Raw genomic sequence first — 24,755 nt, 5'->3', positions numbered from 1 at the left:
TATGTACAAGACTCAGAGCAGTAAATGAGTCTAAGAACTTTCATAGGAGCAGCTCCCTTTTATGCTGACAATATAGATCAGGAATGGACTGCACTTGAAGTGGCAAAGCTAAAGCAGAAACCCAGGAGAAGAAAGTCAAGAGATATACAAACTTTCAGAGCAGATAAGCTGATTCTAGACTTAGAGCTCATCCGCAGGCCTCATAAGGTCATCTACATAAAAATTTTTATAATTTAAGTGGAATAGAGACAGAAAGAGGGAAAGGAAGGTCTGTAAGAGCCAAGGAAAGGCTGCTTAGTTTATCTAGACAGATACACAAGAATAACTGGAGAAAGAAATCTGAAAAAGAAGACCAGTGAGGAGAAACTAGCCTTACTATGTATTAAAAGATATTGTAGGGGGCGGAGCAAGATGGCCGAATAGGAACAGCTCCAGTCTCCAACTCCCGGCGCCAGGGACACAGAAGACCGGTGATTTCTGCATTTTCAACTGAGGTACTGGGGTCATCTCACTGGGGAGTGCCGGACAATCGGTGCTGGTCAGCTGCTGCAGCCCGACCAGCAAGAGCTGAAGCAGGGCGAGGCATCGCCTCACCTGGGAAGCGCAATGGGGAAGGGAATCCCTTTTCCTAGCCAGGTGAACTGAGACACACAACACCTGGAAAATCGGGTAATTCCCACCCCAATACTGTGCTTTAAGCAAACGGGCACACCAGGAGATTATACCCACACCTGGCCGAGAGGGTCCCACGGCCACGGAGCCTCCCTCATTGCTAGCACAGCAGTCTGCAATCTAACCGCAAGGCAGCAGCGAGATGGGGGGGGCGGGGCGGGGGGGGCAGGGCGCCCGCCATTGCTGAGGCTTAAGTAGGTAAACAAAGCCGCTGGGAAGCTCGAACTGGGTGGAGCTCACAGCAGCTCAAGGAAACCTGCCTGTCTCTGTAGACTCCACCTCTGGGGACAGGGCGCAGCTAAAAAAACAACAGGGAAAGCAGCAGAGGCCTGGGCAGACCTGAACGACTCTGTCTGACAGCTTTGAAGAGAGCAGTGGATCTCCCAACATGGAGGTTGAGATCTGAGAACGGACAGACTGCCTGGTCAAGTGGGTCCCTCACCCCTGAGTAGCCTAACTGGGAGACATCCCCCACTAGGGGCAGTCTGACACCCCACACCTCACAGGGTGGAGTACACCCCTGAGAGGAAGCTCCCAAAGTAAGAATCAGACAGGTACACTCGCTGTTCAGCAATATTCTATCTTCCGCAACCTCTGCTGCTGATACCCAGGCAAACAGGGTCTGGAGTGGACCTCAAGCAATCTCCAACAGACCTACAGCTGAGGGTCCTGACTATTAGAAGGAAAACTATCAAACAGGAAGAACACCTATACCAAAACTCCATCAGTACGTCACCATCATCAAAGACCAGAGGCAGATAAAACCACAAAGATGGGGAAGAAACAGGGCAGAAAAGCTGGAAATTCAAAAAATAAGAGCACATCTCCCCCTGCAAAGGAGTGCAGCTCATCGCCAGCAATGGATCAAAGCTGGTCAGAGAATGACTTTGACGAGATGAGAGAAGAAGGCTTCAGTCCATCAAACTTCTCAAAGCTAAAGGAGGAATTACGTACCCAGCACAAAGAAACTAAAAATCTTGAAAAAAGAGTGGAAGAATTGAGAGCTAGAATAATTAATGCAGAGAAGGTCATAAATGAAACGACAGAGATGAAAACCATGATACGAGAAATACGTGACAAATCCACAAGCTTCAGTAACCGACTCGATCAACTGGAAGAAAGAGTATCAGCAACTGAGGATCAAATGAATGAAATGAAGCGAGAAGAGAAACCAAAAGAAAAAAGAAGAAAAAGAAATGAACAAAGCCTGCAAGAAGTATGGGATTATGTAAAAAGACCAAATCTACGTCTGATTGGGGTGCCTGAAAGTGAGGGGGAAAATGGAACCAAGTTGGAAAACACTCTTCAGGATATCATCCAGGAGAACTTCCCCAACCTAGTAGGGCAGGCCAACATTCAAATTCAGGAAATACAGAGAACGCCACAAAGATACTCCTCAAGAAGAGCAACTCCAAGACACATAATTGCCAGATTCACCAAAGTTGAAATGAAGGAAAAAATCTTAAGGGCAGCCAGAGAGAAAGGTCGGGTTACCCACAAAGGGAAGCCCATCAGACTAACAGCAGACCTGTTGGCAGAAACTCTACAAGCCAGAAGAGAGTGGGGGCCAATATTCAACATTCCTAAAGAAAAGAATTTTAAACCCAGAACTTCATATCCAGCCAAACTAAGTTTCATCAGTGAAGGAGAAATAAAATCCTTTACAGATAAGCAAAGGCTTAGAGATTTTGTCACCACCAGGCCTGCCTTACAAGAGACCCTGAAGGAAGCACTAAACATGGAAAGGAACAACTGGTACCAGCCATTGCAAAAACATGCCAAAATGTAAAGACCATCGAGGATAGGAAGAAACTGCATCAACTAACGAGCAAAAAAACCAGTTAATATCATAATGGCAGGATCAAGCTCACACATAATAATATTAACCTTAAATGTTAATGGACTAAATGCTCCAATTAAAAGACACAGGCTGGGAAACTGGATAAAGAGTCAAGACCCATCAGTCTGCTGTATTCAGGAGACCCATCTCACATGCAGAGACATACATAGGCTTAAAATAAAGGGATGGAGGAAGATCTACCAAGCAAATGGAGAACAAAAAAAAAGCAGGGGTTGCAATCCTAGTCTCTGATAAAACACACTTTAAACCATCAAAGATCAAAAGAGACAAAGAAGGCCATTACATAATGGTAAAGGGATCAATTCAACAGGAAGAGGTAACTATACTAAATATATATGCTCCCAATACAGGAGCACCCAAATTCATAAAGCAAGTCCTTAGAGACTTACAAAGAGACTTAGACTCCCATACAATAATAATGGGAGGCTTCAACACTCCACTGTCAACATCAGACAGATCAACGAGACAGAAAGTTAACAAGGATATCCAGGAATTGAACTCATCTCTGCACCAAGCAGACCTAATAGACATCTATAGAACTCTCCACCCCAAATCAACAGAATATACATTCTTCTCAGCACCACATAGCACTCATTCCAAAATTGACCATATAATTGGAAGTAAAGCACTCCTTAGCAAATGTACAAGAACAGAAATTATAACAAACTGTCTCTCAGACCACAGTGCAATCAAACTAGAACTCAGGACTAAGAAACTCAATCAAAACCGCTCAACTACATGGAAACTGAATAACTGCTCCTGAATGACTACTGGGTACATAACGAAATGAAGGCAGAAATAAAGATGTTCTTTGAAACCAATGAGAACAAAGATACAACATACCAGAATCTCTGGGACACATTTAAAGCAGTGTGTAGAGGGAAATTTATAGCACTAAATGCCCACAAGAGAAAGCTGGAAAGATCTAAAATTGACACTCTAACATCACAATTAAAAGAACTGGAGAAGCAAGAGCAAACACATTCAAAAGCTAGCAGACGGCAAGAAATAACTAAGATCAGAGCAGAACTGAAGGAGTTAGAGACACAAAAAACCCTCCAAAAAATCAATGAATCCAGGAGTTGGTTTTTTGAAAACATGAACAGAATTGACAGACCGCTAGCAAGACTAATAAAAAAGAAAAGAGAGAGGAATCAAATAGACGCAATAAAAAATGATAAAGGGGATATCACCACGGAGCCCACAGAAATACAAACTACCATCAGAGAATACTATAAACACCTCTACGCAAATCAACTAGAAAATCTAGAAGAAATGGATAATTTCCTGGACACTTACACTCTTCCAAGACTAAACCAGGAAGAAGTTGAATCCCTGAATAGACCAATAGCAGGCTCTGAAATTGAGGCAATAATAAATAGCCTACCAACCAAAAAAAGTCCAGGACCAGATGGATTCACAGCTGAATTCTACCAGAGGAACAAAGAGGAGCTGGTACCATTCCTTCTGAAACTATTCCAATCAATTGAAAAAGAGGGAATCCTCCCTAACTCATTTTATGAGGCCAACATCATCCTGATACCAAAGCCTGGCAGAGACACACAAAAAGAGAAAATTTTAGACCAATATCCCTGATGAACATCGATGCAAAAATCCTCAATAAAATACTGGCAAACCGGATTCAGCAGCACATCAAAAAGCTTACCCACCATGATCAAGTGGGCTTCATCCCTGGGATGCAAGGCTGGTTCAACATTCGCAAATCAATAAACGTAATCCAGCATATAAACAGAACCAAAGACAAGAACCACATGATTATCTCAATAGATGCAGAAAAGGCTTTTGACAAAATTCAACAGCCCTTCATGCTAAAAACTCTCAATAAATTCGGTATTGATGGAACGTACCTCAAAATAATAAGAGCTATTTATGACAAAGCCACAGCTAATATCATACTGAATGGGCAAAAACTGTAAAAATTCCCTTTGAAAACTGGCACAAGACAGGGATGCCCTCTCTCACCACTCCTATTCAACATAGTCTGGGAAGTTCTGGCTAGGGCAATCAGGCAAGAGAAAGAAATCAAGGGTATTCAGTTAGGAAAAGAAGAAGTCAAATTGTCCCTGTTTGCAGATGACATGATTGTATATTTAGAAAACCCCATTGTCTCAGCCTAAAATCTCCTTAAGCTGATAAGCAACTTCAGCAAAGTCTCAGGATACAAAATCAATGTGCAAAAATCACAAGCATTCTTATACACCAGTAACAGACAAACAGAGAGCCAAATCATGAAGGAACTTCCATTCACAATTGCTTCAAAGAGAATAAAATACCCAGGAATCCAACTTACAAGGGATGTAAAGGACCTCTTCAAGGAGAACTACAAACCACTGCTCAGTGAAATCAAAGAGGACACAAACAAATGGAAGAACATACCATGCTCATGGATAGGAAGAATCAATATCGTGAAAATGGCCATACTGCCCAAGGTTATTTATAGATTCAATGCCATCCCCATCAAGCTATCAATGAGTTTCTTCACAGAATTGGAAAAAACTGCTTTAAAGTTCATATGGAACCAAAAAAGAGCCCACATTGCCAAGACAATTCTAAGTCAAAAGGACAAAGCTGGAGGCATCACGCTACCTGACTTCAAACTATATTACAAGGCCACAGTAACCAAAACAGCATGGTACTGGTACCAAAACAGAGATATAGACCAATGGAACAGAACATAGTCCTCAGAAATAATACCACACATCTACAGCCATCTGATCTTTGACAAACCTGAGAGAAACAAGAAATAGGGAAAGGATTCCCTATTTAATAAATGGTGCTGGGAAAATTGGCTAGCCATAAGTAGAAAGCTGAAACTGGATCCTTTCCTTACTCCTGATACGAAAATTAATTCAAGATGGATTAGAGACTTAAATGTTAGACGTAATACCATAAAAACCCTAGAAGAAAACCTAGGTAGTACCATTCAGGACATAGGCATGGGCAAGGACTTCATGTCTAAAACACCAAAAGCAACGGCAGCAAAAGCCAAAATTGACAAATGGGTTCTAATTAAACTAAAGAGCTTCTGCACAGCAAAAGCAACTACCATCAGAGTGAACAGGCAACCTACAGAATGGGAGAAAATTTTTGCAATCTACTCATCTGACAAAGGGCTATTATCCAGAATCTACAAAGAACTCAAATTTACAAGAAAAAAACAAACAATCCCATCAAAAAGTGGGCAAAGGACATGAACAGACATTTCTCAAAAGAAGACATTCATACAGCCAACAGACACATGAAAAAATGCTCATCATCACTGGCCATCAGAGAAATGCAAATCAAAACCACAATGAGATACCATCTCACACCAGTTAGAATGGCAATCATTCAAAAGTCAGGCAACAACAGGTGTTGGAGAGGATGTGGAGAAATAGGAACACTTTTACAGTTTTGGTGGGATTGTAAACTACTTCAACCATTATGGAAAACAGTATGGCGATTCCTCAAGGATCTAGAACTAGATGTACCATATGACCCAGCCATCCCACTACTGGGTATATACCCAAAGGATTATAAATCATGCTGCTATAAAGACACATGCACACGTATGTTTATTGTGGCACTATTCACAATAGCAAAGACTTGGAATCAACCCAGATGTCCATCTGTGACAGACTGGATTAAGAAAATGTGGCACATATACACCATGGAATATTATGCAGCCATAAAAAAGGATGAGTTTGCGTCCTTTGTAGGGACATGGATGCAGCTGGAAACCATCATTCTTAGCAAACTATCACAAGAACAGAAAACCAAACACCGCATGTTCTCACTCATAGGTGGGAACTGAACAATGAGATCACTTGGACTCGGGAAGGGGAACATCACACACCAGGGCCTATCATGGGGAGGGGGGAGGGGGGAGGGATTGCATTGGGAGTTATACCTGATATAAATGATGAATTGAGGGGTGCTGACGAGTTGATGGGTACAGCACACCAACATGGCACAAGTATACATATGTAACAAACCTACACGTTATGCACATATACCCTAGAACTTAAAGTATAATTAAAAAAAAAAAGATATTATAAATCTGCAATAATGAAGACAGTGTGGCACTGGCACATGGAGAGAAAAATGAATGTAATAGATTAGAATGTTCAGAAATAAACTAAATACACTTGAAAATTGAGAACTGTATTTCAGTAACTAAATATTTTAGTAACTAAAATATACCTAAGATGTGTATTTTACCATATTTTAATATCTCTAAAATCAGGACTTACCTTACAAATGAATGGTATGTCTAAAAATTACTGGTATATTTTATTCAAAGCGATGTGATGGGAACATGAAAAAGTCCTAGAGATGATGGTGGTGATGGTTGCACATTACGTAGATGTACGTAATGCCACGGAACTTCACACTTAAAAATGGTTAAAGTAGTAACCATTTAAATTAAAATATATATAAAACGTAAAAATAATATTTTACTACGATTTAAAAAAATCGGCTGGGTGTGGTGGCTCACACCTGTAATCTCAGCACTTTGGGAGACTGAGGCAGGCAGATCACCTGAGGTCAGGAGTTGGAGACCAGCCTGACCAACATGGTGAAACCCCGTCTCTACTAAAAACACAAAAACTAGCCAGGCATGGTGATGGGCACCTGTAATCCCAGCTACTCAGGAGGCTGAGGCAGGAGAATTGCTTGAACCCAGGAGGCAGAGGCTGCAGTGAACAGATTGTGCCACTGCACTACAGCCTGGTCCAGCCTGGGCGACAGAGTGAGACTCGGTCTTAAAAAAAAAAAAATCCTCTAGGGTTCCCACAAGAAAATTCAGACTTTCCCCTAGGATTCTAAAGTAAAGCCATTTTATTTATATAAGTATAGATAAAATTATATATGGCATATGGAATATGATAAGGTGGTATCTCCAATGACTGGGGATTGAATTACCAGGCATTATTCACTAAATTATGTGGTACACCTGGACAGCCATCTAAGACAAAAAGGTTCAATCCAAGTGTTATAATATAAACCAAGGCTGGGCGTGTTGGCTGAAGCCTGTAATCCCAGCACTTTGGGAAGCCGAGGCGGGCAGATCACAAGGTCAGGAGATCGAGACCATCCTGGCTAACACAGTGAAACCCCGTCTCTACTAAAAATACAAAAAATTAGCCGGGCGTGGTGGCAGGCGCCTGTAGTCCGAGCTACTCAGGAGGCTGAGGCAAGAGAATGGCGTGAACCCGGGTGGCGGACCTTGCAGTGAGCCCAGATTGTGCCACTGCACTCCAGCCTGGGAGACAGAGCAAGACTCTGTCTCGAAATACTACTACTACTACTACTACTACTACTACTACTACTACTACTACTACTACTACTACTAGTATAAACCAAGATAAACTCCAAGTAAAGCAAATATTTAAGTAAGAAAAACAGAACTATGAAATCACTAGATGACACAGTAGACTGTATAACCTTGTAGTGGGAAAGGCCTTACTAAGATCTAAAATTCAGAAGACATAAGAGAAGGCTAACAAGTTTTATCATAAATAAATGGCAAACAGTAAAAAATATGCTCAATTCATATCATAGACAAGGACTACTTTCCCTAATATATGATGAGTTTCTAGAAATTGATAAAAGACCTTAAGAGGAAATGGGCAAAGTTCATAGAAAAGGAAATGCAAGTGGCAGTTAAAAATATGAAAAGTTGCTTAATTAATCATATTTAAATAATCTGCAATATTTCTTATCTATTGAATAGGCCAAAATCCAAACATTTTTTATCAAATGTGCCAAAACCCAAACAACCATTAGCTGTGTTGGCAGAAGTGTGGAAAATTCTCTCACTTCATGCACTACTAGTGGAAGTACAAATTATTATAACTCTTATTGCAGATAATTTGCCATTATCAGTCAAAATTACAAATGCATACTTTTAACACAGCATTTCTACTTCTAGAAACTTATCCTGTAGAAATACATACACATATTCAGAGTGGCATATATGCAAGTTTATTCATTGCATCAGTAAGAGCAAAAGACTGGAAACAACCCAAATATCTACTAATAGAGAGCTGGTTAATAAATGATAATAGATTTAACACCATGAAATATTATGACATTGTAAATAAGAAAGAAGAATCTCTCCAAGTGCTGATATGGAAATATTTCCAAGATAAATCACTATCTGAAAAAGCAAAGAGCTGGGCACGGTGGCTCACGTCTGTAATCCCAGCACTTTGGGAGGCTAAGGTGGGCAGATCATCTGAGGTCAGGAGTTCGAGACTAGCCTGGCCAACATGGTGAAATCCTGTCTCTATAAAAATACAGAAATAAGCCAGGCATGGTGGCAGGCGCCTGTAATTCCAGCTACTCGGAAGGCTGAGGCAGGGGAATCACTTGAACCTGGGAGGCAGAGGTTGCAGTGAGCCAAGTTTGTGCCACTGCACCCTAGCCTGGGCGACAAGAGCAAGACACTACCTCAAAAAAAAAAAAAAAAAAAAAAAAAAAGAAAGAAAACAAAGAAAAGAAAAGAAAGAAAGAAAAGAAAAAAGCAAAGAAAGTACAAAATTTAAAAATGATGACCTTGTATATAGAAGGAGAAAAGGCATATGAATATAATTTTACATTTACTCAAAGTTGTATAAAAGGAATTCTTAAGAGGTAGACATGAAAAAGGGAATGGGGTATAAACTGGGCTGAAGGAATAGAAGAAAGATTTTATATTGTTGTTTTGTGGCTCATATGGATATTTTACCTATCTAAAAATAAAGAATAAAATTAGTTGTGCCTTTACTGGAACACTCTTATTTAAAAACCCATAAATAAATACACATATGCAGATACACCCAAAATAGAAATTTCCTCTAAATTCTTTAAGAGTCTATCTTCTTCAGAGGATTTCTCCAAGTCCAGGAAGTCATGTCAGCATGGCCTCTGTATTGATACACCCAGTCATCTCAGCTGAGTTCAGGCTCAAGACTGGCTGTGGTGATTGATGCCAGCAGTCTGGCCAGAGTCAGCCTGGACTCTTAGTTTCCTAAAAAATCATCTCTCATCTCTATAGCAAAGGTGTAATGTGGGGCTGTGAGCAGGGGCTCTGGGCTCACAACAACCTTGGTTTTTTCAGTCCCACTATTTAATAGCTGTGTGACTCCAGCAAAATGACAGCTCAATTTCTTTCTTTCTTTCTTTTTTTTTTTTTATTCCATGGTGTATGTGTGCCAATTTTCTTTTTTTTTTTTTTTTTATTATACTTTAAGTTCTAGGGTACATGTGCATAACGTGCAGGTTTGTTACATATGTATAATTGTGCCATGTTGGTGTGCTGCACCCATGAACTCGTCAGTACCCCTCAATTCATCATTTATATCAGGTATAACTCCCAATGCAATCCCTCCCCCCTCCCCCTCCCCATGATAGGCCCCGGTGTGTGATGTTCCCCTTCTCGAGTCCAAGTGATATCATTGTTCAGTTCCCACCTATGAGTGAGAACATGCAGTGTTTGGTTTTCTGTTCTTGTGATAGTTTGCTAAGAATGATGGTTTCCAGCTGCATCCATGTCCCTACAAAGGACGCAAACTCATCCTTTTTTATGGCTGCATAATATTCCATGGTGTATATGTGCCACATTTTCTTAATCCAGTCTGTCACAGATGGACATCTGGGTTGATTCCAAGTCTTTGCTATTGTGAATAGTGCCGCAATAAACATACGTGTGCATGTGTCTTTATAGCAGCATGATTTATAATCCTTTGGGTATATACCCAGTAGTGGGATGGCTGGGTCATATGGTACATCTAGTTCTAGATCCTTGAGGAATTGCCATACTGTTTTCCATAATGGTTGAACTAGTTTACATTCCCACCAACAGTGTAAAAGTGTTCCTATTTCTCCACATCCTCTCCAACACCTGTTGTTGCCTGACTTTTGAATGATTGCCATTCTAACTGGTGTGAGATGGTATCTCATTGTGGTTTTGATTTGCATCTCTCTGATGGCCAGTGATGATGAGCATTTTTTCATGTGTCTGTTGGCTGTATGAATGTCTTCTTTTGAGAAATGTCTGTTCATATCCTTTGCCCACTTTTTGATGGGGTTGCTTTTTTCTTGTATATTTGTTTGAGTTCTTTGTAGATTCTGGATAATAGCTCTTTGTCAGATGAGTAGATTGCAAAAATTTTCTCCCATTCTGTAGGTTGCCTATTCACTCTGATGGTAGTTGCTTTTGCTGTGCAGAAGCTCTTTAGTTTAATTAGATCCCATTTGTCAATTTTGGGTTTTGCTGCCGTTGCTTTTGGTGTTTTAGACATGAAGTCCTTGCCCATGCCTATGTCCTGAATGGTACTACCTAGGTTTTCTTCTAGGGTTTTTATGGTATTAGGTCTAACATTCAAGTCTCTAATCCATCTTGAATTAATCTTCGTATAAGGAGTAAGGAAAGGATCCAGTTTCAGCTTTCTACTTATGGCTAGCCAATTTTCCCAGCACCATTTATTAAATAGGGAATCCTTTCCCCATTTCTTGTTTCTCTCAGGTTTGTCAAAGATCAGATGGCTGTAGATGTGTGGTATTATTTCTGAGGACTATGTTCTGTTCCATTGGTCTATATCTCTGTTTTGCTACCAGTACCATGCTGTTTTGGTTACTTTAGCTTTGTAATATAGTTTGAAGTCAGGTAGCGTGACACCTCCAGCTTTGTCCTTTTGTACTTAGGATTGTCTTGGCAATGTGGGCTCTTTTTTGGTTCCATATGAACTTTAAAGCAGTTTTTTCCAATTCTGTGGAGAAACTCATTGGTAGCTTGATGGGGATGGCATTGAATCTATAAATAACCTTGGGCAGTATGGCCATTTTCTCGATATTGATTCTTCCTATCCATGAGCATGGTATGTTCTTCCATTTGTTTGTGTCCTCTTTGATTTCAATGAGCAGTGGTTTGTAGTTCTCCTTGAAGAAGGTCCTTTACATCCCTTGTAAGTTGGATTCCTAGGTATTTTATTCTCTTTGAAGCAATTGTGAATGGAAGTTCCTTCATGATTTGGCTCTCTGTTTGTCTGTTACTGGTGTATAAGAATGCTTGTGATTTTTGCACATTGATTTTGTATCCTGAGACTTTGCTGAAGTTGCTTATCAGCTTAAGGAGATTTTGGGCTGAGACGATGGGGTTTTCTAAATATACAATCATGTCATCTGCAAACAGGGACAATTTGACTTCTTCTTTTCCTAACTGAATACCCTTGATTTCTTTCTCTTGCCTGATTGCCCTAGCCAGAACTTCCCAGACTATGTTGAATAGGAGTGGTGAGAGAGGGCATCCCTGTCTTGTGCCAGTTTTCAAAGGGAATTTTTACAGTTTTTGCCCATTCAGTATGATATTAGCTGTGGCTTTGTCATAAATAGCTCTTATTATTTTGAGGTACGTTCCATCAATACCAAATTTATTAAGCGTTTTTAAGATGAAGGGCTGTTGAATTTTGTCAAAAGCCTTTTCTGCATCTATTGAGATAATCATGTGGTTCTTGTCTTTGGTTCTGTTTATATGCTGGATTATGTTTATTGATTTGCGAATGTTGAACCAGCCTTGCATCCCAGGGATGAAGCCCACTTGATCATGGGGGATAAACTTTTTGATGTGCTGCTGAATCCGGTTTGCCAGTATTTTATTGAGGATTTTTGCATCAATGTTCATCAGGGATATTGGTCTAAAATTTTCTTATTTTGTTGTGTCTCTGCCAGGCTTTGGTATCAGGATGATGTTGGCCTCATAAAATGAGTTAGGGAGGATTCCCTCTTTTTCAATTGATTGGAATAGTTTCAGAAGGAATGGTACCAGCTCCTCCTTGTACCTCTGGTAGAATTCAGCTGTGAATCCATCTGGTCCTGGACTTTTTTTGGTTGGTAGGCTATTAATTATTGCCTCAATTTCAGAGCCTGCTATTGTTCTATTCAGGGATTCAACTTCTTCCTGGTTTAGTCTTGGAAGAGTGTAAGTGTCCAGGAAATTATCCATTTCTTCTAGATTTTCTAGTTGATTTGCATAGAGGTGTTTATAGTATTCTCTGATGGTAGTTTGTATTTCTGTGGGGTCGCTGGTGATATCCCCTTTATCATTTTTTATTGCGTCTATTTGATTCCTCTCTCTTTTCTTCTTTATTAGTCTTGCTAGCGGTCTGTCAATTTTGTTGATCTTTTCAAAAAACCAACTCCTGAATTCATTGATTTTTTGGAGAGTTTTTTGTGTCTCTATCTCCTTCAGGTCTGCTCTGATCTTAGTTATTTCTTGCCTTCTGCTAGCTTTTGAATGTGTTTACAGCTCAATTTCTTAACCTGTAAAATGGGAATGCCATTCATTACCCACCAAGATAAAAGAAACTAACTCACAGAGTTGTTTTCAGGACCACATTAAATAATATATATTTGTAAAGTTTGTAAGCACAGAATCTGATTTTTAAGAATGAGCATTCAATCAAACTCATCCTCTTGTTTTAGTTTTAGCATTTTTTTTTTTTTTTTTTGCTTTTTTCTTTTTTTTTTCTGAGACGGGGTCTGGCTCTGTCACCCAGGATGGAGTGCACTTGAGAGAGCTTGGCTCACTGCAGCCTCAACCGCTCAGGCTCAAGAGATCCTCCTGTCTCAGTCTCCCAAGTAGCTGTGACTACCGAAGAGTGCTACCATACCTAGCTAATTGTTTTATTTTTGGTAGAGACGGGTTTCACTACGTTGCTTAGGCTAGTCTCAAACTCCTTGGGCTCAAGCAGTCCACCTGCCTCAACCTCCTAAAGTGCTGGGATTACAGGTGTGAGCAACCGCACCCAGCCAAAATCAGTCATTTATCATTTAGAGAGCAAAGTTGTGCCAATTTATGGGTACATACAGACATAAAGATTAGACACTGGAGACTTTAAAAAGGTGGGGGAGGAAGAGGAAAGGAGAGAGGAGGACGTAGTCTGTAAAACTTCCTATGGGTACTATGTTCACTATATGGGTGACAAGGGTAATAGAAGCCCAAATCTCAGCATCACACATTATATACCCTTGTAAGAAACCTGCACATGTACCCCCTAAATCTAAAATATATATATTTTAAGTTGTGCCAATTTAATTGGAAAATATCTGGCCATCTCATTACCTGGTACAGTTAAATGGCAGTTTATGGAACAAATCTAGAAAAAACTCTACTACTTTTATTTTAAGAGCTAGCATATAACAGATTGCATGATTCTTCCCTTTGGGTCTTCCAGTTGTCTTAGTATGAGTGTTTTAGACCACACAAAAAGCTACATTTCCCACTCATCTTAACCACAGATATACCAGCCCTTGACCCATTATTCTCAAAATTAAAGTACTGAAATAATGTTCATTAAGTTATTCAGAATCAGAGTGAAATATTCTAGTTTTACAAGCCATGTGGCAGTGTTACATTTCAAAGTATTATTCTGTTTCTGTGCGATTTTTTCCTCTTCTTCTTTCACTAGCTCCACATAGGCCATTTTCCCCTCCCCAGTCCTCACCAAAGCACAAAGACTCAAAGAAACTACACTCTAATGCAGGTCAGAAATATTCACAGGCAGCCAAGAAAGCTGGTTTCTCCAATCCCAAAAGCTACACAAGACTGAGATGAAGGAAGGAGGAAAGGCAGAGAGAGGAAGAACCCAAACTGGATGAGGCAGGAGTAGATGTTATCAAAGCCAGCAGGAGATGAAGGACTATAGAGGTATGAAAAAGATCCAGTAACCATAGCTTTTTGGAGTGTGGACTCCTCTCTCACTAATCTACTGCTTGTAGATAACCTGTTTTCCTGTCCATAGTCTTTAACATTTGTGGGCCCACCAGAAAAGAAGGAACATCCACAATTGCACAGGGATGGGGCACGACAGAAAAACCTGATCCCCTTACCTTGTTGGAAGTGAACACAAAATACTGAGAATTTCGTTATGAGCTGATAGTGATGGACTGGATGCCAGTGTTGCATTGTAGGGACTGACTGATCTCGAAAACTGTTAACAACTGAATTATATTGCAAGTATAGTGATATCCCTAGACTAGACCCAGACATATCTTTGCCTTCTTTTACCATGACTCATCATGGGGACTTGATAGCTAGACAATGGGCACATAAAGATAGGAGGCAAGCCTGGCATGGTGGCATATGCCTGTAGTTCCAGCTATACAAGAGGCCGAGGTGGGAGGATTGCTTGAGCCTGGGCAACACAGCAAGACCCCATCTCTAAAAAGAAAGCAGGGGGAGCAATTTGCTCCATGTGGTATAGGTGTATAGGTGATAGAGATATCCTTTAGTTAGCAGAACTAGGACCTGAAAAGGCAATTTAGAATATTTGATGGCAAAGAAGCTCAGATCTGGCAGTGGCTTAAAAATCAAGGCTCTTGTATGAATGAAGCTCACCAGACTATTAAGCACAAGAAGGAAGATCCTAAAAATGATCTACAAACCTATCCCCTTGATGCATCCCTGCCTCATCCCAGATCTGACCATCGCTGGCCTAAGTTTAGTGGAGGTACCCCATAGCCTAAACATGGCCCACACAAACTTTTCATGGAACAGAGAGCTGGAGCAGGGAGTTGGTTAATTGCTTGAGCTATTATGAGAAGACTGAAGAGATACTATCAAGGGTTTGAGGAGTGGGAGGCCCTTCATGATGGGTCACAGGGAGCTTTGATGTTCAGGTTGTTCTTGGACAAGCACCCACTGTACCTCTCAATGCAGTAGTTAAAGAGGTTGGTGTTATACCACAGAGGTTCAGAAACTCATCTCATATTTGGGGGTAACATGATCATTAGATTGCAATTTCTCAAAGAAAGAGTGGTTATTCATGAATAGGATAATACTGCTACAATTTTTTTTGCTCAGACCTGGAAGCCACAGGGAGAAAAATGGACTCACGAGACTGAACTCCAGCATCTTCAAAGTGCTAGCTCAACACTGTCCTAAGCTAGCAGGCACCAAATACCAGGATGACATGTTGCTGCTTACAGTAAAATCAAGTAGAGGAAAACAAGATTTGGGTTTGGGGGTACCATCCACAGAGCCCTGGAAACATCAAAGTTCAAGAGCTTTAATCTGACAGACTTCTGATACCCAAGAAATGAAGCAGAGACTTAAAATTCTAAACCAGGGTAATATCTTATCCTGCTGCTAAGGGGATGTGGACCTCCTACAAAGTGAGCAGCAGAGGACAGAAGCAAGAGATCCTTGTCCTTTTTCTGGGAGGACTCTTGGAGGACTTGTCTGAAATGATTTACTTGTAAGACTACAATAAAGAGGTGCTAGCTGCATACAATATCCAAGTCCTGGGGCCCACTATGGTGAAAAAGAAGGTAGACTTAAAAAAAAGGTGTTGTACCATAACACTACCTGACTATATTTTTAGCAGTTGTTAGAGATCAGAGCTCAGCAATGAAGACATTGAGAGGTTGAGAGGAAGGTAATCACAAGCAAGCAGTGGCCCAGAATTTGGGGCTATGTTAGATTATAAGGCAGTAGAAAAATCACCACCCCTCCATTAAGGGTGGAAGAAACAAGAGAGGTACTTCAGAGAAATAGCTAAGGCTCACAGTCAGAGCTCAGCCTGCCTCCAAAAGCCTGAAAAATGTGTGGCAGGAGTAGAGTAAACAGGAGCTCACTCTCGAGTCCTGATGCTGGTGTTTCATTCCCCTCGCCTGCAACTGCTCCATGAATACTGCTCCTTGATTTTGATAGTATCACATGACAACTCAGTCATTTGGTAAAGAAGTGACTTAATTTGCCTCTTTAGACCCAAATTAAAGACGTCAGGTTCAAACGTGAGAAATGTGCCTTCTTTGTAGAGCAGAAATCCCTTCCCATAGGACAACCTACCTAGAGACTACTCAGAGCCACAAGCTGCCTATGTTAGCATGATGTAGACCTAATACCAGAACATACACAGTGTGCTTGGGCCCCTCGTCACTTTGTCCTTTTTGCTCAGGTCTATTTCAACAGTGATCAGAAGGCAGAACTCTGGGAGAGCATCTTGCTGGAATTCACTCAGATGAGGATGGGACCTCAGAGGTGCTTGCAGTGGGAAGTACCAGACAAGAGCCCAGAAATCATGGCCAACCATTTCCAGGTGAACTTTCAAATGTATAGATTTATTCTAATTCTGCAACAGACATTGGAGACACTGTGCCTGAGGGAAAGGAGTGGTAGAACCAGCACATGATTTTCTAGGGCATGCTTTTAATCCAGGAACACAGCCATATGGTTTTCTCTTTCTCTTTTGAAGTTTGGGAGGATCTGGCCTCCCCACTGATCTCTGCTTTGGGAATCAGATATCAGGGACAAACCTGGAAGAATAAAACTGGCTAGCCACAGATGCTGCTCAAGGGACCACACTCTGAAATGAATTGCAGGAAGGTACCAACATAGGGATGGAACTCTGTGGTGGAACTACGGACTACAGGTAAAAACCAAACAGCTAACCTTCCTATGGAAAGCTATGTCTGGCCTCATATGGGGGATGGGGTATTTGAAACTTTACCCTTGCACACAGTAAGGGAGGAGAAGGGTACAGGGCAAATCAAGCTATTCCGCAGAAATAACAAACGCTTAATAAAGAACGGATCAGAAACATGCCTTCAAATGCAGAAACTGTTGAGCAAGAGCAGTGTGGAGAATAAAAAGGCAAAGGCAGCTAAGTGTGACTGATTAGATAGGGACAGGGAAGTCCAGATGTGAGTCAGAATGGGGCAGTGGGATCACAGCCCACAAGGTGGTGAAAGCCTCTCCAAGAGGAAGGTATTGAGAGACAGGACTAGCTGGATTTCCTGGGCCAACTAAGAATTCCTAAGCCTAGCTGGGGAAGGTGACCACACCCACCTTTAAACATGGGGCTTGTAACTCAGCTCACACCCAACCAATCAGGTAGTAAAGAGGGCTCACTAAAATACAAATTAGGCTAAAAGCAGGAGGTAAAGAAACAGTCAAATCATATATCGCCTGAGAGCACAGGAGGAGGGACAATGATCGGGATATAAACCCAGGCACTGGAGCTGGGAGCGGCAACCCCTTTGGGTCCCCTCCCATTGTATGGGAGCTCTGTTTTCACTCTATTAAATCTTGCAACTGCACTCTCTTCTGGTCTGTGTTTGTTCCAGCTTGAGCTGAGCTTTCGCTCGCCATCCACCACTGCTGAACGCTGACACTGCGGACTGGCTGCTGACTTCCACCCCTACGGATCCTGCAGGGTGTCGGCTGTGCTTCTGATCCAGTGAGGCGCCCATTGCCACTCCCCATCGGGCTAAAGGCTTGCCATTGTTCCTGCACGGTTAAGTGCCCAGGTTCATCCTAACCAAGCTGAACATTAGTCGCTAGGTTCCACGGTTCTCTTCTGTGACTCATGACTTCTAAAAGAGCTATAACACTCACCACGTGGCCCAAGGTGCCATTCCTTGGAATCCGTGAGGCCAAGAACCCCAGGTCAGAGAACAAAAGGCTTGCTGCCATCTTGGGAGCACTCGCCACTACCTTGGGAGCTCTAAGAACAAAGACCCATGTGCGGTAACAGTATTGCACAGACAGTCTCTCTCTGGGTTATGACCCTAGAAAATCAGAGGCCCCAAGTTTCTACTCCCACCATCTTAGGCAGGAAAAATCCATCAAAAAGCAATCAAAGGTTGCTAGGGAAACTTCCACCTAGATACTACTCTACACATTTCCTAGTATTCCCTTCCTCATCTGTTTTCTCACTGGAACTGGTTCCCCAGTCTTGTCCCTACCCTTTATACTTTAGCAGAAACAAAATCTCAAAGAGGGCGTGAGGCTGAAGGAAAGTGACCAGAAGTTCTGAAGTATATCAAAACATGAGGGATGACTATAAGGTAATTATTTGTTTAAAGCAGGATTTCTCAACCTCGACAGTATTGAGATTTGGGGGCAGACAATTCTTAGTTGTGGGGAAGTGTCCTGATTATTGTAGTCCTGGCTTCCATCCACAAGTGCCAGGAACAAGTCCTACCCAGTTGAGACGATCAAAAACATTTCCAGACATTGACAAACGTCCCCTGTGGGGCAAAATCCTCCCAAGTTGAGAACTATTGTTCTAAAGGAAGCTACCAACATGTATTCATTCAAATAAAAGCTTGCTTCAGAGTAATCACTTTGGCAATTATACATTTGTGTCAGTGATACAGTCATTAAAACAATTTTTGAGCTTTTCTTTAAAAATCAACTTCAGAGTTTTTCGGAATTTCATTTAAATGGTTTTAAAGCAGGAAAAATTTTGGCTTACTGCTTCTATACAACAAGTTCATAACTAATCAAAAGTTAAGGTTGGTTTAGAGGCAAATGGATCAAGTGAAGCTATATTTTTATCAATGAGGTGGGAAAGGATGGGGAATAAAGCTGGGTTTAATGAGAAAGTAATTTACTACGGACATTTTCAGCTCATGGTTTATAAAACAAGAACAATTCCAAAAAAACTTGGGAAATGTTTGGGGCTTTGGCAATATTAGTGGAAAAGATATATAGTAGGCTGAGGTGGATATTTTTGAGGAAACACTCATTAGATGTATATATTCCAGCAGAATAGTTTATCTGCTGGAATTATCACTTATTATAACTCCAATTAAAAGGAAGCAAACCTAGAATGTGGAACAGTCTCAGTGAAAAATTATTTCAAATGACAAATTTTCAAATGTGTTAATTGTAACATATACGCATGTGTGTATGCGACAATATATACATACTACACACACACACATTACAGAAGCAAAAATACATGTCCATTCCACCTACTACACAGGATTTTGTGTTTTGTTTTGATGGTTCATGTTTATTAACCCACATTTCTCCTTGGTATTTTATCACCCTCCATTCTCTTTTTGCCATTTCTCTCCATTGAATAGGTTGTTAACACTGCCTTGGAAATAAAAGAGAACAGCAGAAAGCAAAGAAAGTTTTATCGTAGCTTTTGGGTTACAAAAGCGTAGGCACTTAGTCATACAGAACACAGGGTAGAGACAAGAGGTGCCCATGCGTCCTGGCACGGAAAAGCATCCTTCAGGCTCGAGGGAAGGAGAGTCCGAGGAAAGGAATTAGTACAGATCCCGGAGAGAAAGGTAATAAGCCCTGAGGAAGTGCCAGGTAGGAAAACGAGAGGCAAGAACAGAAGAGCTCAGGTACTATTGCCTAGGCAGAGCTGGGACAGGTGGCCAGTTGGACTTTAGGCAGCCACTGAAAGTTTCTTTTACTCCAGTCTGGTGCAAGAGCAGTATAAGGACTTCTGAGCACCCCCAATAGGCATGGAAGTGTGAAAGGAAAATATCTTGGGCCCCCATAATCACTAAAGGGAAAAAGCAGCTGTGAACTGCTTAGGGCAAAAGTGCCCCCAATTCTTTTCAAAGTTATCCTCTGCTCACTGAGATAAATGCGTTCCTGATTACCTCTTTTGTTAACCAGAAACACAAAAGAATGCAAGCAATCCTTTGTCTCTCACCTATCTGTGACCTGCAAGCCCCCTCCCTGCTTCGAGTCTTCCTGCCTTTGCTTTGAGTTGTCCCGCCTTTCCACATCGAACCAATGTATTTCTTGCATACACTGATTGATGTCTCATGTCTCCCTAAAATGTATAAAACTAAGCTGTGCCTGACCACCATGGGCACATGTTGTCAGGACCTCCTGAGGCTGTGTCACAGGTGTGTGTCCTCAACCATGGCAAATAAAGTTTCTAAATTAACTGAGAAACCTTTCAGATTTTCTGGGCTTACAGAAGTATTGCATAAGAGCCATAGAAAATGAAGGAGTCATAAAAGTAGAAACAACATATATCTCTTCGGATCTGCAAGTACAAGTGGCCAAAGACCTGATGGGACCCTGAATATCTCAAAGGATGGCAATGTAGACAGAGAACATGGAGGATTAAAGGGTTCCTCCTCCCAATTACCTTGATACTACATAAGCTTTTTTAACTTGCTGAGGTCGGAGGGGAGGTGCTTAGAGATTAAAGCTGACGAAAATAGTTTTCTACCACCCCAAGGAATAAAAGTTTGAAATAAAAATAAAGCTGTAAAAAAATAATTATTTTCTTATATCAGACCAAATAGGCTTTAAGTCAAAAACTGTCACAAAAGATAAGATCATTATATGGTGATAAAGGGGTCAATTCATCAAGAGAATATAACAATTATAAATATATATGTACCCAACATAGTAGCACCAAAAATATTGCAAAGATTAATAGATCTGAAAGGAGAGAGAGACTACAATACAACAATAGTAGGGGGACTTTAATGTCCTACTTTCAATATTGCATAAATCATGAAGACATAAAATAAATAAGGAAACACTGAACTTGAAGTACGCATTAGACTAAATGAACCTAACAGACAGGTGCTGAACATTCTATCCAACAGCAGCAAAATACACATTCTCCTTAAGTGTACACAGAACATTCTCCATGACAGATGATATACTGAGCCACAAAACAAGTGTTACCAAATTTAAGAAGACTGAAATCATATCAAACATCTTTTCTTATCACAATGGTGTGAAACTACAAATCAGTAACAGGGGGAAAAGTGGAAAATTCACAAATACATGGAAAGTAAGCAACATGCACTTGAACAACTCATGGTCAAAAAAGAAATCAAAAGGGAAATTTTAAAATATTGAGACAAATGAAAATGAAAACACAACTTACCAAAAATTATGGGATGCCACAAAAGCAGTTCTAAGAGGGAAGTTTAAATGCCTATAATAGAAAAGAAAAAAAACTTCAAATAAATAATTAACATTACACTTCAAGTAACTAGAAAAAGTCAGCAGAAGCAAGAAAATAATATAGATTAGAGTCGAACTAAATGAAATAAAGACTAGAAAAACAATAAAAAGATAACAAAACTAATAGCTGGTTATCTAAAAAGCTCAAAAAAATTGACAAACCTTTGGCTGGACAAAGGAAAAAAAGAGTATTAACAAATAAAATTGGAAATGAAAAAAGAGACACTGCAACTGATACTACAGAAATGCAAAGGATCATAAGAACTGCTATGAAAAATGGTACACCAACATATCCCAGAATAAATGGATACACTCCTAGAAACATATAACCTTCCAGGATTGAATCACGAAGCGGGAGAAAATCTAAACAGACCAATAGTGGGTAAGGAGATCAAGTCAGTAATCAAAAACCTCCCATAAAATAAAAGTCCAGGACCTGAAAACTTCACTGTTAAATTCTACCAAACATTTAAAGAATAACTAATAGTGATTCTTCTCAAACTCTTCCAAAAAAAACTGAAGAGGAGGGAATACTTCAGAACTCATTTCATAAGGTCAGCATTACCCAGATACCAAAGCCAGACAAGGACACTACAAGAAAAGAAAACTTCAGGCCAATACCCTTGATGAACACACAGGCAAAAATCCTCAAGAAAATACCAGCAAATGAAATTCAATAGCACATAAAAAGATCATTCACTATGATCAAGTGGGATTTATCCCTAGGATACAAGGATGGTTCAACACATGCAGATCAATAAATGTGATACACCACATTAATAACATGGAAGACAAAGACCACATAATCATTCCAATGGATGCATAAAGAGCATTTGACAAAATTCAGCCTCCTTTTATAATAAAAACTCAATGAATTCGGTTTAGAAGAAACCTCAAAACAATAAAGGCCATATATAAAAAGCTAACATAATACTCAGCAGGAAAGAGTTGAAAGCTTTTCCTCTAAGATCAAGACAAGGATGCCCACTCTCACCACTTTTTTGTTTTTTATTTTAAAAAATAGAAATTTATTTCTCACAGTTCCAGAAGCTGGAAGTTCACGATCAAGGTGCCAGCAAGATAAGGTCTCATTCTGAGGTCTCTTCTCTTGGCTTGCGGGTGGCAACCATCTCACTGTGTGTTTGAATGACCTCTTTGTTGAGCCCTCGCTTCTATTCAACATAGTAGTCTTCCCTCCATATTCATGGGTTCTGCATCCATGAAATCAGAGGGCCAATTATACATATTTTCAATCCACTGTTGGTGATGTGGAATCCTCAGTTATGGAAGGTCAACTGTACTATACCATTAAGCATTCTACTTTTAAAAAATGTTTTACTTATTTATTTGGAGACAGGGTCTCGTTTTGTCACCGAGGCTAGAATGCCGTGGCATGATCACAACTCACTGCAGCCTTAATCTCCTGGGCTAAGGCAATTCTCCCACTATAGCCTCCCGAGTAGCTGGGACTACAGGCATATGCCAAAATGCCTGGCTAATTTTTTATTTTTTGTAGAGATGGGTGTCTTACTGTGTTGCCTGGACTGGTCTCAAACTCCTGGGCTCAGGTGATCCTCCCACCTTGACCTTCTGAAGTGCTCAGATTATAGGCATGAGCCACTGTGCCTGGCCTGGACTATAGCAATCTCAGATTTTGGTATAGGGTCCTGTAACCAATCCCCTACAGATATGAAAGGCAGACTGTATTGGAGGATCTAGCCACAGCAATTATGCAAAAAAGAAATAAAAAGGCATCCAAAATCAGAAAGGAAGAAGTTAATGTGTCTCCCTGTAGGGTCTTACAACTAGAAAACCCTAAAGAGTACTGGGTGTGGTGGCTCACATCCGTAATCCCAGCACTTGGGAGGCCAAGGCAAGGGGATCACTTGAGCCCAGGAGTTGAAGACCAGCATGGGCAACAAAGTAAGCCCCCATCTCTACAAAAATAAAAATAAAAAAATTAGCCAGGCATGGTGGCGCACACCTGTGGTTTCAGCTACACAGGAGGCTAAGGCAGGAGGATGGCTTGAGCATGGGAGGTCAAGGCTGCAGTGAGTCATGATCGTGCCACTGCACTCTAGCCTGGGTGACAGAGCGAGATCCTGTCTCAAAAAAAAAAAAAAGAAAAAAAAAGAAAAAAAACCGAACAAACTAGAATAAAGCAGGCAGAAGGAAGGATAAGCAGCTTGCTGAGTCTGTTCACTCTTTCTTCCCTTGCAGGACGCTTGCTCCATCTCCTCCTGCCCTTGAATGTCAGATTCCAGGCTCTCTGGCCTTTGGACTCTGGGAACTTGTACCAGTGGCCTCTCAGGGGCTCTCAGGTCTTTCACCTCAGACTGAGGGCTGCACTGTCGGCTTTCCTAGTTTTGAGGCTTTTGAACTTCAACCGAGTCACACTACTAGCTTCTCTCTCTTTCTCCAGCTTGCAGACGGCCTATTGTGAGACTTTGCCCTGTGAGCCAATTCTCCCTAATAAACTCTCTTTTATATATATACATATATCCTATTGGTTCTGTCCCTCTGGAGGACTCTAATACAGACTTGTGAGTTTGTCAAGTGAGATTTAAAACCATTTACTTTAGATATGGGATTGGGTCAGTACAATTTTTCTTTTATATCCCTTATGTAAGTGGTTTTTAAACATGGTTGAAAACCAGAATCACCCAGAGAGAGATTTGGATTCAGTTAATGTTTGGGAAAATTCTGATGGCCCAGGTTTGAGAATCTTTTCTTAAAGCTTCATAAATCATTCTCAGACATGACAACACCCATGACAACATGAGCAACAGGCATAAAATACGTGACAAAGGATTCAGTTAAAGAAGGTCGGAGCAGTGTGAAGAAGGAAGAGGCGAGAACGACCCCCGGACAAACCAAAACCTGCGCAGGCTGCATCTCGCGTCCAGCACCTAAGTCCCGCCCCCGTCGCCACCACGCCCAAGAGAAAGGCTGAAGGGGATGCTAAAGGAGATAAAGCCAAGGTGAAGGACGAACCACAGAGAAGATCTGCGAGGTCGTCTGCTAAACCTGCTCCTCCAAAGCCAGAGCCCAAGCCTAAAAAGGCCCCTGCAAAGAAGGGAGAGAAGGTACCCAAAAGGAAAAAGGGAAAAACTGATGCTGGCAAGGAGGGGAATAACCATGCAGAAAATGGAGATGCCAAAACAGACCAGGCACAGAAAGCTGCAGGTGCTGGAGATGCCAAGTGAAGTGTGTGCATTTTTGATAACTGTGTACTTCTGGTGACTGTACAGTTTGAAATAATATTTTTTTATCAGGTTTTATAAAAATGCAGAATTTTGTGGGGTTTTTTGTTGTTGTTGTTGTTGTTGTTGCTTTTTTGAGACGGAGTCTCGCTCTGTCGCCCAGGCTGGAGTGCAGTGGCACGATCTCCACTCACTGCAAGCTCTGCCTCCCGGGTTCACACCATTCTCCTGCCTCAGCCTCCTGAGTAGCTGGGACTACAGGCGCCCGCCACCGCGCCCGGCTAAT

At 41.1% G+C, this 24,755-nt stretch overlaps 1 protein-coding gene and 1 pseudogene across 5 annotated transcripts in view; one reads left to right on the top strand and one right to left on the bottom strand.

The window, feature by feature from the left end:
• The window catches only part of ELOVL7 (ELOVL fatty acid elongase 7), a 112,328-nt gene that overhangs the window by 34,052 nt on the left and 53,521 nt on the right, over positions 1–24,755 (bottom strand). For 3 of the 5 annotated variants that reach the window (XM_030927967.1, XM_030927970.1, XM_030927966.1), the window contains one exon: positions 21,187–21,237. The exons of the other annotated variants lie outside the window; for them this stretch is intronic. The gene's annotated coding sequence lies outside the window, so the exon portion shown is untranslated. The remainder of the gene's footprint in view (positions 1–21,186; positions 21,238–24,755) is intronic. 5 annotated transcript variants of the gene reach the window in all.
• Positions 17,232–24,549, top strand: LOC104681648 (annotated as a pseudogene).

Source organism: Rhinopithecus roxellana, chromosome 3 (assembly GCF_007565055.1).
Source record: "Rhinopithecus roxellana isolate Shanxi Qingling chromosome 3, ASM756505v1, whole genome shotgun sequence".
Classification (NCBI taxonomy): domain Eukaryota; kingdom Metazoa; phylum Chordata; class Mammalia; order Primates; family Cercopithecidae; genus Rhinopithecus; species Rhinopithecus roxellana.
The sequence above is the reverse complement of the archived record's forward strand: the minus strand, read 5'-3'. Positions and strand labels throughout refer to the sequence as shown.